The 15,228-nt window shown below is 36.6% G+C and overlaps 1 long non-coding RNA gene across 1 annotated transcript in view; it reads left to right on the top strand.

Moving 5' to 3' along the window:
• The window catches only part of LOC143562588 (uncharacterized), a 30,763-nt gene extending 25,981 nt beyond the window's left edge, over positions 1-4,782 (top strand). The window contains exons 2-3 of the long non-coding RNA XR_013140512.1: positions 3,428-3,514; positions 4,709-4,782. This is a non-coding gene — a long non-coding RNA (uncharacterized LOC143562588). The remainder of the gene's footprint in view (positions 1-3,427; positions 3,515-4,708) is intronic.
• Positions 4,783-15,228: the final 10,446 nt, after the last annotated feature.

The following is a 15,228-nucleotide window of genomic DNA, read 5'->3' as shown; positions in this document are numbered from 1 at the left end:
TGTCTCATGATCAAATTTCTCTGTTGTTGCGGTTAAACGATGAATAAATGGATGCATTGGAGGCTGAGGAAGATATTGAGGTAATTAACGATGAGAAAGTTTTGCTTGATACGAGTATTCCACATGGGAATACGTCGTTTATTTATGAGGACGAGGAGATTGAGATTGAAGATGTGACGGCAGAGGAGTATCCTGATCTTTATACATTGATGTGCGAAAAGTTATATATAAATATTAATAAATAGTTCTTCGCAATTCAACACTATGTCTTAAATTTATAAAACCAAACAATCCTAACTAAGCTTCACACAAACGGCAAGTGTATCGGTCGTCTAACAGTACAGTCTAATGGAAGTCCGGATGTTGAACACAAAGACACATGAGAACGGCTCACATTATTAACCCTAATCTAAGTCATGCCTAAATAATATATTTGTGTAACTTATTTATTTAAACTAACAAATCTTAATTAACTTAACTTAACTAATGGTGGAACTTAACGGAACTAATGATAATAAGAAAATGAATCACATAGGTAGGATGACACGGGTGCTAACACGTGGCCAAAGTTCTAAATATGAGCTAACATAGGTGAGGTCAAGGCAATGGGTCACTACGGTCAATTTTACCAAAAAACCCTAACAACGTCTAGATAGCTTTTAATTTGTGGTTGTTTATCTACGTACCCTAATAACTCATCACTTGGTCCATGTCTAAGTTACAGTTCTCACTAAGGCTCGAGCTAATTACAAACCTAGGATAAGAGGGGTAATTCAATATTAAAGACAAAATAACTCAACTTACAAACTAACCTAGTCGACAGCTGGAAAACCGCACGTGGTCTCGCAACGACTAACCAAATCAACTAAACCAGCAAGATAAGCCGACACCTAAAGTTTTGGTCTGACTCAAAGGTGGTGAACCTACTGACTTTTATGATCCAAGAAACACAAACCTTAATGACATGCCTACCACAATCAATCAACACACAAAGTATTAACCGAAACATGCAATTAACGCCTACACGAAAATAATTCATGCAATAATCAACCACACGGGGCACATGCAACCTGAGATATGTCTATGGCAGCGGGTATACATGGAATAATATCACAAAATATGAACTTTATATTAGAAAAACAATCAACCATTTGTTAAGCACCCTAAACTAGTTAATTTAAACCGTTAAACATCAAACTTAGGCAATTCAAACAAGTTTAGCGAACCATAATTAATGAACAGCATATAATAATCATCAAAGTATCCATTACAAACTGATTGGAACTTGTTTCAAAGTTTAAAAGTAAAAAACGAGCTCACAAACATTAAAATAGGCAAAACACACAACCGGTTGATGAAACTTCGAACCGGCTGCTTCTCCTCTTCGTAAACTCTATGAAACTGATGTGGGACGGCTGGAATGATGTATATTTCATTCATAGGGTTTTAGGGTTTAAATAGATTACTTAAAATTTATTAACAAGCTAAACTAGTTCCAAAACAAGCCCACACAAGACAAAATAATCATGGTCAACGAAAGTCAAAGGTCTGGGTAGCCCCTAAGGCTCCGCGCTACGTGACTACTAATGCCTAGGTGACCGCTCAGCGTGGCCAGGTCACTTGGCTGGTTTTTTGGTTTCTGACTCGCTTATCTTCAAACATGCATACCGGCTTCATCTGAATCCCGTTTGAGATGAATTCTTCTTCCTTAAACTCGTTTTTACGGTCTCTTAAACATGGGACCTATCACATACACAAACATGTATATTCATGCAAAAACAAATGATATTCGTTAACGTTTAAGCGCAAAACGACATAGAAACTAGCAAGGAAAAATGTGTATTTCACATCACATCATACACGTTCAAATATTGATCGGGGTGATATGTTCTTTACTTAAGAACATGTCAAAGCTGTCGAAGATCATCTATAGAAGACAACCAAGAATAAGGGTAAAGTATCAGCAAAGGGGTCAAGTTCGTTGGATCCTAATGCTGAGGGATGGTTTGGGGATCACAACAAATACCTAACTTCGAATATCACTGAAGTTTATAGGTATGTTGATCAAGGGCACAATCTGGATGTCAGTGCACATGCTAAAGCAAATCAGAAGACTACGTTCAATGTCGTGCAACTGTCAAAGGTGACATCGTCTCTTGGTTATATGATTCGGAGTTGCGGGTATGTATTATCAAGTGGGAGAACGGTGTTCAGTACATTGAATATATTACTGACATTCTCTCACTGCCGAGGTGGGATGTGCGAACACTCGCAATCGGCCTTTCATTAACCGTGATGGAAATCAGTTAGCACGATGGTTTTACCAACATCTGCTCTTTGAGGTCAACCACGAGTTTAAATTTTTTAAGCCGCAGGTCCCAACCAAGAAATATATTGATGAAATTGATCCTCAAACTGGTTGGAGAAAGCTTGGGTTGAAGTTCAAACCACCAAAGACGATGAATCAAGTTCCGGTGAAGACCTTTCCACAAGATCTTCATCTGTCATTCAATCGATGGTACTACGACAAACGAACACACGAGACGGTCATTGTTCAGGGTAAAGGGTTGAATACTAACTTTATACGAGTCATGTACCCTATGTGGCTTGTTAATTTATCCGAGACAGACAAAGAGGTGTTGTTCGAGACAAGATCCTTTTTGCAAGATGTGAAGATTATGACCAGGCTATGCAAGTCCAACGTGTTGTTCGTTTTTGTCACGCATTTGGGGTTCATATTTTTGCGGACTGGAAGTCAAATCAATTCAAGTACTTAAAGACAAAGAGAACGACACGAGGGGGTGTTTGTTAGTGCACAGTTTTGGTCGTCTAGAATCTCTGCAATCGATTGTAATTTATTATTATTATAATGTAAGGGTATTTTGGTAATTACCAGCCCATTCTTTAAGTTATGTATGCTCATTCGATAAGCCTGTTTAAAGAGTGAGAGTTTAAGTTATGATATGTGTACATTCATTAAGAATGTTTAATGAATGGACCTTAATTGTTATTGTTAGGTGCCCATTCCTCATGGGATTTTGACGAATGGGGTATGCGAATGATTCATTCGCTATACCAATATGTTACTTATTGTAATGAAGACGAATGAAGGCCATTCGTTACAGCATATGTAACGAATGGCATTTGTCTTCTATATAAAGGATGTTCATGTCTTCATAATTTAGAACAAGTGTTTAAAGTATTTCCTAAGCCGTTACTCTGCCAATTTTTTTACTCAAACACTTCGTTCACTAATCTATTACATACATATATCATATAACTAGATCCGATAGATTAAGCATTATGAATTGATCAAATAGTTAATTGAAGCTCAATAGACTGTTTCTATAAGAACCGCTATACATGCTTGGCACAAATAAATGACATTTAACGTTGACCTCAACTGCGTGTGTGACACCTTCTCTAGCTACCTCAAGAAACTGTGCTATCAAAAGAGGAATAGCACAAAGTTCTCATGTGAATACAATGGCGAGGATAAGCAGCCTAAATTCATGTAAACTTTGAAACTAATGTCATGGACTGTGAGAAACAACTACAAAAACTTTTAGACCCTTTATAAACAACAAACGGGTTCATTTTGGTTAGGCTTTATATTTGACCTTAGAAAACCTGCTTTTACCCGTACTAAAAATGTGAACCGGTTGATCAGAGTTCAGTTTTATTCCATATCCGACCACAGTTGTTTTGACTTGTTAAAATGCAGTTTATCGCCCACATTGAAACCAAAACCATCTTTACACATTAGTTATTACTAAAACGCAATGGGTCAATTTTGATCAGGTTTTACTTCTGACCTGACAAAAGAAAACGTTTTCACATCATAAAAAGCTTGAACTAAAAATGGAAACGAAAGATAGAACTATAAATTTAAAAAGTTGAAAATTATTTTGTTGTAGTTATGATTCTTCATCGTCACCCTTCATCTTTGTTGCAGTTTGTATTTTGGCTCTTAAGCTTTCAAATCATCCAGATGTTAACATTCAGATGAAGTGCTTGATTTGAATTTCTCACTGAGTACTTCGTTCTCATAAAAACAAATATTTTCACCTATTAATAAACACAAACAAGTTGATTTATGACAGGAACAAACTAATTTGACCCATCATAAAATTTTAACAGTAAATAAAAATTTTGCTCGGGTCATAACAAAGCTAAGTTATGAAATGGAAAACGGGTCAATATGAGTTAAGTTTTATATATGATCCCAACAATTATGTCATGTAAGCAGTTAATAGGAAAGAGAAGAGTTCCTGAAAATACTACAAATGAAACACTCATTAGACGTTAACATTTTTGTAATCATTCAAACATAACCATTTAGCTTTAATGAAAGTGTTTCCTTTTTGTGCATTGGTTTTAAGATCTATTATGTTTTTTTTTGTTTAATTTCTATAGGATGATAGATAGGCAAGTCTAGTACTCCGGTAATGGGTTGGGTCAAAGCATGCCCATTTGAAACGTGTCATGTTTCAGTAAAAGTTTAAATCAGCTGCCTTGGACTAGCTTCACTAGGGGATAAACGAGTCGAGCTGAAATTAAGCTCGACTAGGATCGAGCTAGAGGTCCTAATAGTTGGTTAAAAACATCATGTGGTGCTTATAGTTTCATAAGTTCCTACTTAGTGTGAATAAAATTTATGAACTTTATTGTTAATATTTTTAAGTCTGATTTCATAAACTTTGTGCAGATCCGCGATCAAAGAAACAGGAGACGTAGAACCTCATGCATGATCGCCCGCTATTTGACAACACCATAACACAATCATTTGGTAGTAGTAATATGTGTTAATATAAAACTAACAATCATTTGTAATTAATAACTATCTATTTTGTGATCAGTTGGTGCACATTTTTTGTTCACAGCCCATCGAATGTGATGTAGCAAGGGGCTATAAGGTTCGTATGTATTGCAGGCATTACACATGAAACTAACTTTGGTAATCCTTATCGAGACCCGGCCGCAACGCGGCGAGTCAACCTACTAGTTAAATATAATATAGGGAAAAACAAAAATTTACCTTTATTGTAGAGAAATGTTATTAAAGTTTAGTGTAACACTATTGGATTTAATTTCAAGGTTGTTATTGAAGCATCTCTAACTTATTTAAACAAAACCTAAGAATCGGTCTGTAAAAACCCCAATTTTTAGTCGCTATATTTTATATCATAAACTAGGTTTAAAAGTTATTGTAATAAGAACTATAAAGTTATTCAAATAAAATTAATGTAATAAATTTTATGTTTTTTAGAAGTTTGTGGCACATCAATAAAACGATGGTGTTGTAAGTGTAAGTAACTAAACCATAGTTTAGTAGTTGATTGTAACTGAAGAAAGAATAAGGGCTAGATAGTCATTTATTTAAAGATACAATTTTATGGTCAAAATAGGGGATTTTTGGTCAAAAATACAATGTGAAGCCGTAGAACTCCATTTCAAGGTTAGTTAACCAAGAGATTGAAGGCTACTTGATCATCTAGTGGTTATTTGTGGTATGTAAATTAACTAAAACCCTACTTTTGGTGTGTTCTTGAGTTGGAGTAATAACAACGATTCAATGAAGAGTTTATACTTGTTCATGTTAGATGGGTTAGATCATGTGTTTATTATTATTGCATTCTTTTGAATCTTTGGTTAGTAACTAAATTCATGCATGTTTAGAAAATTCTAGTTACTAAATGGGTTTTTGATGATAGTTGAAATAAAGGAAGAAATCATAGTGTTAGATAGTAAAATGCACTTCTTTTTAATATGGTTACACATTTTGGGGTGATTGGAAACCATGAATGGGTCAAATTAGGATTTTGATAATGTAAATGATGAACTATGTGTCTTATGTTTGTTATGCCCACCAAGTGTTTGATAAAATGCCACATTGAATAAATTATGAGATTTAAATGGAATTATTGATGTCAACATATGTAGAGATATGTGAATGTATTAATATATGGTAAAGATAACATGAAATGTGTTATTGTAAATATGTGGATTACTTTAAATTATCTTACACGATACATTTTTATGTGGTATGTTGACTTGCAAGTTAGTTACTCCATATGAAGCTTGGATGTTAATTGAACGGGAAGAGATTCTAAGGATGTCCTACCCTATGAGCGAAGATTAGTAACACATCCCTTGTGTTATTTCATACTTGTTTATAATGTAAGTATAGTGTAGTTGTGACTAGCTTGGCAAATATAACAATTATTTCGATTAATGCTATGTTGCTCATGGTACATAGTTGCGGGTCGATGGTTATTTCGAGTATTAAAAAGTGTCGGTTCTACACGAAATTTGTTTCAAATTTCCTAACACATATATGTAGTCCTACAAATGGTTTCAAGTCAAATGGGTTGAATTAAGAGGTCAAAACAAGTTTGTAAAACCAATTTATAGTTGTTGTCCGAACAAGACCAGCCTACTTGCAGGTGTCCTTTCAGGGATCAGGGATTTAATCATTTTATTTTTGTATGTTATTTGGATAGAATCTACAATAAATCATAAAGTATTTTATGTAACATTTATAGATTTTCCTAAGATCGTTTGATGTGGTTTTGTGAATTACTTCTGAATAAAATATCGACTTTCAGCAATTAGTCAGTATTTTGCGATGTTGTTTCGAGCACTTAAACATTTTTGTTCAACATGATTTTTTTGTAAGAAGTTACTTAACATCATAATGTAATTTCTTTAATTTGTATAAAGTTTTATAAAATCGGTTGATGAGGTTTAATTAATGAAATAGTGATTTTGAGCAAGATGCATAATAATCTCATAACGGGCCAAAAGTGTATATATGACTAACCAAATGACAATGGGTCAGAGGACTGGAAATTCAATATTGTTTAGTATCAGTTAACATATTATGTTGAATATTATGATGATTCATTTGTTGTTATCTAATAGTATATTAAATTTGGATTTTTGACCCGTTAGATGATAGTTAAATAAATAGTACAGAAAAGGGTGTTGATCTTGAATCTTTTTAATGGTAAAAAAGGGTGATACTCTTGAATCTTTTTAAGTGTTCGGACAAAAATGGTTGAACTTTCACGTGTATGAATTGGAAGACGTGAACCTCGTGAAGGCAAACATTTTACATGACATCTAACAATGACTCAAAAACAAGGTATGAGTTAGTGTATTATTCATCATTAGCAAAATCATGGGTTAAACATATAAGTTTGGCCATAAGCTACGCCAGGGCGTATTCTAAGTTGACCCGCATAGCTTACGCCGGTGAACTTTTTGTGTTGCGCCAGTGTACAAGCTGAACATGGTTATAGCTCAGAGATTTGGTACACTATGAGTTCATGTTTAGTAAGACTTTATGTTTATGAGTTACATGTTATTAAATAACACTAATAAGTATTTTATAATGCCCCAGGTGAAGCTCACAACCAAATCGGGAAGTCAATCAACTGCTCGGATTTGGATAGGTATGTTCAAATTTTTATTTTTACAATGTATTATTAATAAGTTTTGAACAATTATTTTCTTTAATCGGAAGACAAGTTGTTGTAAATGTTATATGTGGTTTTCGATTGGCAGAATTTGGTTTCATGTTATTAAAAGGATAAAGAAAAATTTTGGGACCCTATTTTTCGCATTAAATTTGTGACACTCGTCAATTTCAGGTTAACTCCGTTAATCCGAACTCCGTTAATTCAAAACCCAAGATCACACGAACTGTAACGCTATCTCATTAAATTTAAATTAGGGTTTAAATGACACATGACAATCATTACATGACTAGTCTTTCGAAATTTCACTGAAAGACACATTAGTCGACTCAAACCGTTGGTGAACAAATAATAAATATCATAAACAAGTATTTGATAATTATGTGTTACTAGATATTTATGTGTATAACATTAATTCAAGAAGAAAAAGTCTATTTTGTGCTAGAAATTGGTTAACTAGAAGGTTAGGGGTAGAAGTGTAACATGACTAATTTTATAAACAAAATATTATCCAACCCTAATCCCCCCTACTTGCGATCGGCCCCCCTCCCCTTTCTCCCTTTGTCGACCGTAGACACACACACACACATACAAAAGTGTTATTCAAACTTGTTGGAAGGAATCAAGGTGCTAGATAGGTAATTAACATCTTCTTTAGTCATTCTATTGATTTAATTATACTATTGAACATGTTAATCAAAACCCTAAGTCTTGAAAGTGATGAATAAATATGAGTGAGGGTTTATTTGTATGATTGTTGATGAACACTAGTGAATTGATAACTAATTACATTGTTATTGATTGTTAATTACATGTTTCTTGAAATTGAATCTTGAAGTAAAACCCTAGATGTGTATGAAAGGTGAAATTGAGATGCATGGTTGGTGAATTATGGGTCTAGAGAATTGTATGCATGACTGTTAGTTCATAGGTTAATAGTTTGTTAAATTTTGGTGAAAACTGATGCTGGACAGATTCTTAAATTCGTGTTTAAATGACTGTAACTAGATGTTAATGTTATGTTTGGAAGTGATTATTGACTCTATTATGAATTAGATCGAGTCTAGTTTCTAAAGAATCTGAGTTTGTAATTTTTGGACATGTGAAAGTTAGTTTTATTTAATTTACAAATTTTTTTGAGTTAACATGAAAAGTGAATTAGATGTTAATGTTATGTTCGGGAAGCCTGCTGGTAGGCTGTTTTGTAATAGTGTATCTCATAAACGACAAGACCAATTGAGTTGATTCCACTTCTGGAAGTTAATAATTTTAGTTAGGAATCTGACCCAACTGGACTTGCATTAACTGGATTTGCCATATAACAGGAATAACAAATAACGTTCTGTTGCGCATGATATTGACTGCTTTGTGTTTACTGTGTTGTTTTGACCATTGTGAGAAAACCGTATGTGATAAAAATATAATAAAAATATTTTTAGAAACCTAATTCATGTATGCTTCTGAGATAATTTTTGGTGATTTTATTGACTTGTTATGATCTACTAAATAGAGTAATTTTGTCGGGTTAAAATATGTCTCGATAAATTAGCTGCTGAATTATTTGAGTTAACATGAAAAGTGAATTGTTGATCGATGTTTGCAATGTTTTGACTTATTTGCCCTTGTGGGAGATAGTTTACTAGTAATGTACAATGGTAACACTTAATACTTATTCACACATGTAACTACTCACCAACGTGTTTGTCGAGTCCCACTTATTTCACAAACAAAACGCATCTATACATAAGTTTTATGTGCCGAGTCTAGGGACTCACTCGTGGTTCAAATACTTAGAAGTCTCGTTTTGTTTTTAGAGCACTAGTGAGGATTTCTGTGAAGCGCGCTTTTCTTGGATTTTTTTTTATCTTCGCAAACAGTGAGTTTCACGGCCCCTTTTACTCTTTTAACGCTTTTATTAGGGGGGGATAACATACTCCAACGATTTAGATTTTGTTACCTTTATATATCACTTGTAAGGCTAAGTGGCAACAAACCAACTAAAGTCCTTCTGAACATCGAACCAGTTAATATTTGGATAATAGCAAGTCACCTTTGAGTAGTAATACTGGGTATGACAAACCACTCCCAACTCTAAACTCGACTGTAGGTCGAGTGGGTGTAATCTTGGCTAACACATTACCATGGTAGTGATTGACATGGTGGCAAGGCAATCGTTAAACAGTCAGATTCTGTGTCGAACACTTAGTAATACATGCTTGATAGGTTAGCTACCTATTGATATATAATTGACTTAACACTATCTGGTAACACTAAAACACAACGTTTAATTTATGTAAACCTGTGAACTCACCAACCCTGTGTTGACACTTTTAGTATGTTTATCTCAGGTAGCCAAGGCGGGCGAGCGGTATAGGACATGCATCCACTAAACATTTATGCTTTAAACTTCTTTTGAGTTTTATCATGAAAACTGTGTTTTTAAGTCGCCCTGTGTGGAGCAACTATTTGCCTTATGATTTACGCTTCCGCATTTATACTTAAGACTTGATGTCTTGGATGTTTTTGAAAACTTTAATTGTGGTGTTTGATATAACTAATGATTCCAATCCTGTAAGTTCACACCTTCTAGTGGTAAAACTCCGTTAGTGGATTTTGAGGGTGTGACATATTGGTATCAAAGCCATTGGTTATAGCAAACTAGAATTGCATTCATACTAGACTATAACCGCAACGACCCATTAGTTATGATCTTACGCACTACATATATAAATATATGATATATATTTGACTATTCACTTTCTTTACTTCTTTTTTCTCATTCACTCATACGCGCGTAACCCATGCACGAGTTATCTTGTAGGGATGTCAACGCTGTCATCATCATCCGACCCGGTGTCCCACGCCCCAGGAAAGGAACCGCAGATTCCTAACCCATCACCACCTCGAGTAGTCCCAACACTAGCAGCCCCGCACCGAAGAGGCACTGCCCATCTGGATTCGCGTAAGAGGACAACGGTAACTGGCGTTGGTACCCGAGTTTGATCGAACGGATTGTTTTCCATGAGAAAATTCCCCCACTACCTCTCCCGGGCTGTCCTATGTCCTTCAACACACTACCACCCCTAACCTAACCAATGAAGCGTGATTTCGCAGCTCTAGCCTCCTGTTTAGAGCGTGAAGTTGACATTATGCACTCGACGAGAGCGAATGTTACTAGATTGATAGGGGATGGAACTGAGGCTAGGAAGAGAATTTCCCACCTGACTGAAGCCATGAAGGAAGTTTAGGATGCTCATGTTCAGCTAATGAAGCTAGTGATCAAGATGCAATCAGAGATGATAGACTTGCAGGAAGAAGTTAGAGATGCAAGAGGCCATGCAGTGGTAGCTCTAGCTCGATGCGACACTCTAGAGGCACATATTACTCTGAACGCAGAAGAACCGGAGGAGGATCCTAAGGAAGAACCTGAAGAAGAGCCCGAGGTCAAGCCGGAGCCTGTACTCTCAAGAATTACTTGGACTATAAACCCAATTCGTTTAAGGGCACTGAGGGAGCCATAGGTTTCCTGCGTTGGGCCGAGAAGGCAGAGTCAGCCTTTGAGATGTGCAATTGTCCACCAGCTAGCAAGGGCAAGTTTGATGATGGAACACTTCAAGATTCAGCCCTCACCAGGTGAAATTCCAATGTGCAGCAGATACTCGTATTGGAGTTGGCGAATGCTATGAAATGGGAAGAATTCAAGAATATGATGCGAGAGGAGTATTGTCCTAGAGAGGAGATATCCAAACTGGAGTCAGAATTTTGGGCTCTGAAATTGAAGCCTAAACCACCCGTTCTCACGAACTGGCGGTGATGTGCCCGCGGATGGTAGACCCGCCAAGTAAGAGGATTGAGATGTATATTGATGGTTTGGTACCCCAGATTCAGGGTATGGTGACGTCTTCCAGACCGACCACTATTCAGCAAGCGATCCGAAAAGCCCACAAGCTGACGGATCAAGCAGTGGCCCAATGCGCATTACCACCTAGAGGTTCCACCTCTAAAACCCTTGACAACTCGAGCAATGACAACAACAACTCCGGGAATGGAAAGCGGAAGTTTGACAACACAAGGTCCTAGTCATCGAACCCCCCACAGCAACAACACCACCGTAAACCCGAATTCGCTCGGAACTTCAATAATCAGAGTTCCAACAACAACAACGGTGGCGGACAGGGTTTAAGTAACTATGAAGGAAAGTACCTGAAGTTTAACAAGTGTAACTATCACCATGCTGGCCCATGCGACCGTATCAAGTGTCTGTGATGCGGTATATTGGGTCATCAGGCTAAGGACTGTAGAGGATAACTCGCGGGAAAGGGTGCTCCTAAACAGACTGCAACAACGAAAGGATGCTTTGAGTGTGGTCAGGAGGGTCATTTAAGGAAAAACTGTCCTAAGATGAAACAAAATGAGGGTAACAGAGGCAACAACAACAACGGAGGCGGTACTAAGGTTAGAGCCTTTGTCATTGGATCGGGCCAGGCCCGCAGAGATCCGAACGTGGTTACCGGTAACTTTCTTGTAAACAACTATTTTGCTTCTATATTGTTTGACACTGGAGCTGATAGGAGTTTTGTGTCGAAAGCCTTTAGTGAACTCTTAGACTTAAATCCAACCCCGTTAGATGCTAAGTTCCTGTTGAATTAGAAGAAGGTAAGTCAATAGAAACAACTCATGTACTAGCGAGATGTAAGTTGAAACTGTCGGGTCATACTTTTGATATCGACCTCATACCTGTTACACATGGTACTTTCGACGTTGTTGTCGGCATGGACTGGCTATCCGAGAATAGAGCTAAGATTATATGTCATGATAAGATAGTTCATATCACTACTCCTTCCGGCAATATCATCTCGGTACAAGGCGAGAAGGGCGGCATGACCACTAGCATCATCAACCTCATGAAGACGCAGAAATATTTACGAAAGGGTCATCTGGCGATTTTAGCTCATGATATCGAGAAACCCGAGGAGGAGAAGCGGATCGAAGACATACCGATTGTGTGAGAGTTTTCCGAAGTCTTCCCGGAAGACTTGCTAGGACTCCCACCCATTCGTTAGGTCGAGTTCCAAATCGACTTAGCCTCCAGTGTGGTACCCATAGCACGAGCCCCGTATCGGCTCGCACCGGCGGAGCTTCAGGAGTTGTCCACTCAGTTGCAGGACTTGTTGGATAAAGGTTTCATCCGACCTAGCTCATCACCATGGGGAGACCCTGTCCTATTTATTCGAAAGAAAGACGGGACTTTCCGCATGTGCATCGACTACCGAGAGTTGAACAAAGTGACGGTCAAAAACCGTTATCCCCTACCCCGAATTGATGATCTTTTCGACCAGCTTCAAGGATCGGGTTACTACTCGAAGATCGATCTGAGATCTGGTTACCATCAATTAAGAGTGTGCGAAGAAGACATTTCGTAGACGGCATTCAGAACTCGGTACGGTCACTATGAGTTTTCGGTTATGCCTTTTGGTTTAGCCAATGCACCAACCGTATTCATGGACCTCATGAACAGGGTATGCAAGGCGTACCTCGACAAGTTTGTTATTGTTTTATCGACGATATCCTCGTCTACTCCAAGAACAAGACCGAACATGAAGAACTCCTTAGGTTAATCCTGGATTGGGTTTGCTATCCAAAAGGGGGTTGGGTTTGCTATCCAAAAAGGGGGTTGCGGCGCAGCTTGTTGCCCGCTTACTGCCACTTCATTGTAAATCGTTTGAATGTTTCTATGAAATATAAAAGGAGCCAATATATCCTGGAGTTGCTAAAGAAGGAACAACTATACACTAAGCTTTCGACATGCGAATTTTGGCTTCGCGAGGTTCAATCTTAGGACATGTGATGTGCTAGAAACAGTCAATTAAATATTAACTAAACTAAACAAGTAATAAAAACTAGACTTAAGACTCAACTACACAAAACACCGGCAAGTGAACTGGTCAATTGTACTAAAGCTAAGTAAGTCCGGAATATCGAACCCACATGACTCTATAAATTACGTTAATTAACTAATTAGACTCGACTTACGACACGACTATTTATTATTAATGTTTAAAGGGGGTTTTTAAACTAAGATTTAACTAAGAAAGAAAATAAACAGGTAAACGAGAAATAAGGAATTAAACACAAGATCGAAACCAATCAGAGAAGGAATCTACCTAGGTAAGAATCCCATGTATCAACAATCATCAAGCAATGGACAAATAACATGATATGGAAACTGATTTCTAAACGTATTCATCTAACAAACCCTAAAGAACCCTTGATCGCATCAGTAAAATCCTAAAGAATAATTATTAGATTATTAAGCAATCAGTTGTATTGATTTCCTCACGGTTATCAAATTGGGTTAATTAATAGTATCATAGGCAAGAAATCTCACGAAACACTAAACCCTAGATAACTTGATAAGCTAAACACGACATCATGAATAAGGATCAACGCAATAAGCAAGAATATTGTCACTATCTATCCTAGCATGCAATTGACCAAGACACAAGAACAACTCCTCACCTTACATCTATTGGAATTTAGCAGAACATTCAAAACCGTAACTAACTATCAACAAGCTTCTATGATCTAATGGGCCCATTCAATTACAATAATCAAAACACCAAGTAATGATTAAACATAAACCATAAATCTAAAGAACACAATCAAGAGATATACGATCTATGCGAATCTATACTTAACAATAAATCAAGATAATAAACATTCATATGCATCATGAAAGAAAAATCAAGTCTTTTACTATTAAAATAACGAAACCATAATCAAAACATTAGTCCAAAGCAAGAATTATGCATCAAACATGTTCATCAAACCTAGGTAGACATGAAGTCTAGCCTAGAATCATTATTGAAAACAATCCTAAACAAGTATTGAAAACAAAGAAGAAAGACATGACAAATATGAACAAGGAACGAAAGTTAGAGCGATAGAACCCTTTGCAATTGATCCTTGAACACCTCCACGAAAGCCTTCTTGATCCTCATTGATTCCTCACTCCAAAACTCCTTCAAACCCTTGGTTTTGCTCTAAAAAACGGCTGCAATAAGTCATCAAATCGGCTAGGTTTTCAATAGTATATATATAAGCTAAAAACAGGCTTGGACTTGCAAAATTTAGTTGACCAGAAGCCCTAGGCGCCACGCGACTGGAATGGCCTCCCCGGTCGCGCGGCGCAGCACCCTCCAGGAGGGGAATTCCGGATTTTTTATTATTTTGTGATTATTCTTGTTAGATCTTGATAATATTCTTTCTTGAACTCCAAGTAACGCTTAGAACCTTCTAGAACTTCTTTTCATTGACTTCCAAACCACCATCTATATGCAAATAAATCAAAACTCGTAAGTGAAGTAATCATGTAACCAATGATGAGCAAAACGAGCATAAACTTCGCATGAAAAGACAGAAAGAATTAAAGCGTAACATTCAAGATACCAAACGATTTAAAACACGATAAACATATAAAACTTTACTCAAAACCTTAAATAATAGAAGATGAACAAAACATGAACTAAACTGAACTTAAAACATTAAATAAACATAACTTTAAAAGGGATTCGAGGTGTATAAACAGATGTATATCAAATATCCCCACACTTACTCTTTTTTCGTCCCTGAAAAAGTCTGATGCAGTTGGATCAGAATCGGAAAATTACAGTCTAACAAACATATAAGTTAATTTTTAAAGCTTAGAAGAATGCAAAAACCGCGATCACCGATATTGTTGTCCATT

Source organism: Bidens hawaiensis, unplaced genomic scaffold (genome assembly GCF_021521415.1).
Source record: "Bidens hawaiensis isolate Kalapana, Puna unplaced genomic scaffold, B.hawaiensis_p1.1 tig00001179_1, whole genome shotgun sequence".
Classification (NCBI taxonomy): Eukaryota; Viridiplantae; Streptophyta; class Magnoliopsida; order Asterales; family Asteraceae; genus Bidens; species Bidens hawaiensis.
The sequence above is the reverse complement of the archived record's forward strand: the minus strand, read 5'-3'. Positions and strand labels throughout refer to the sequence as shown.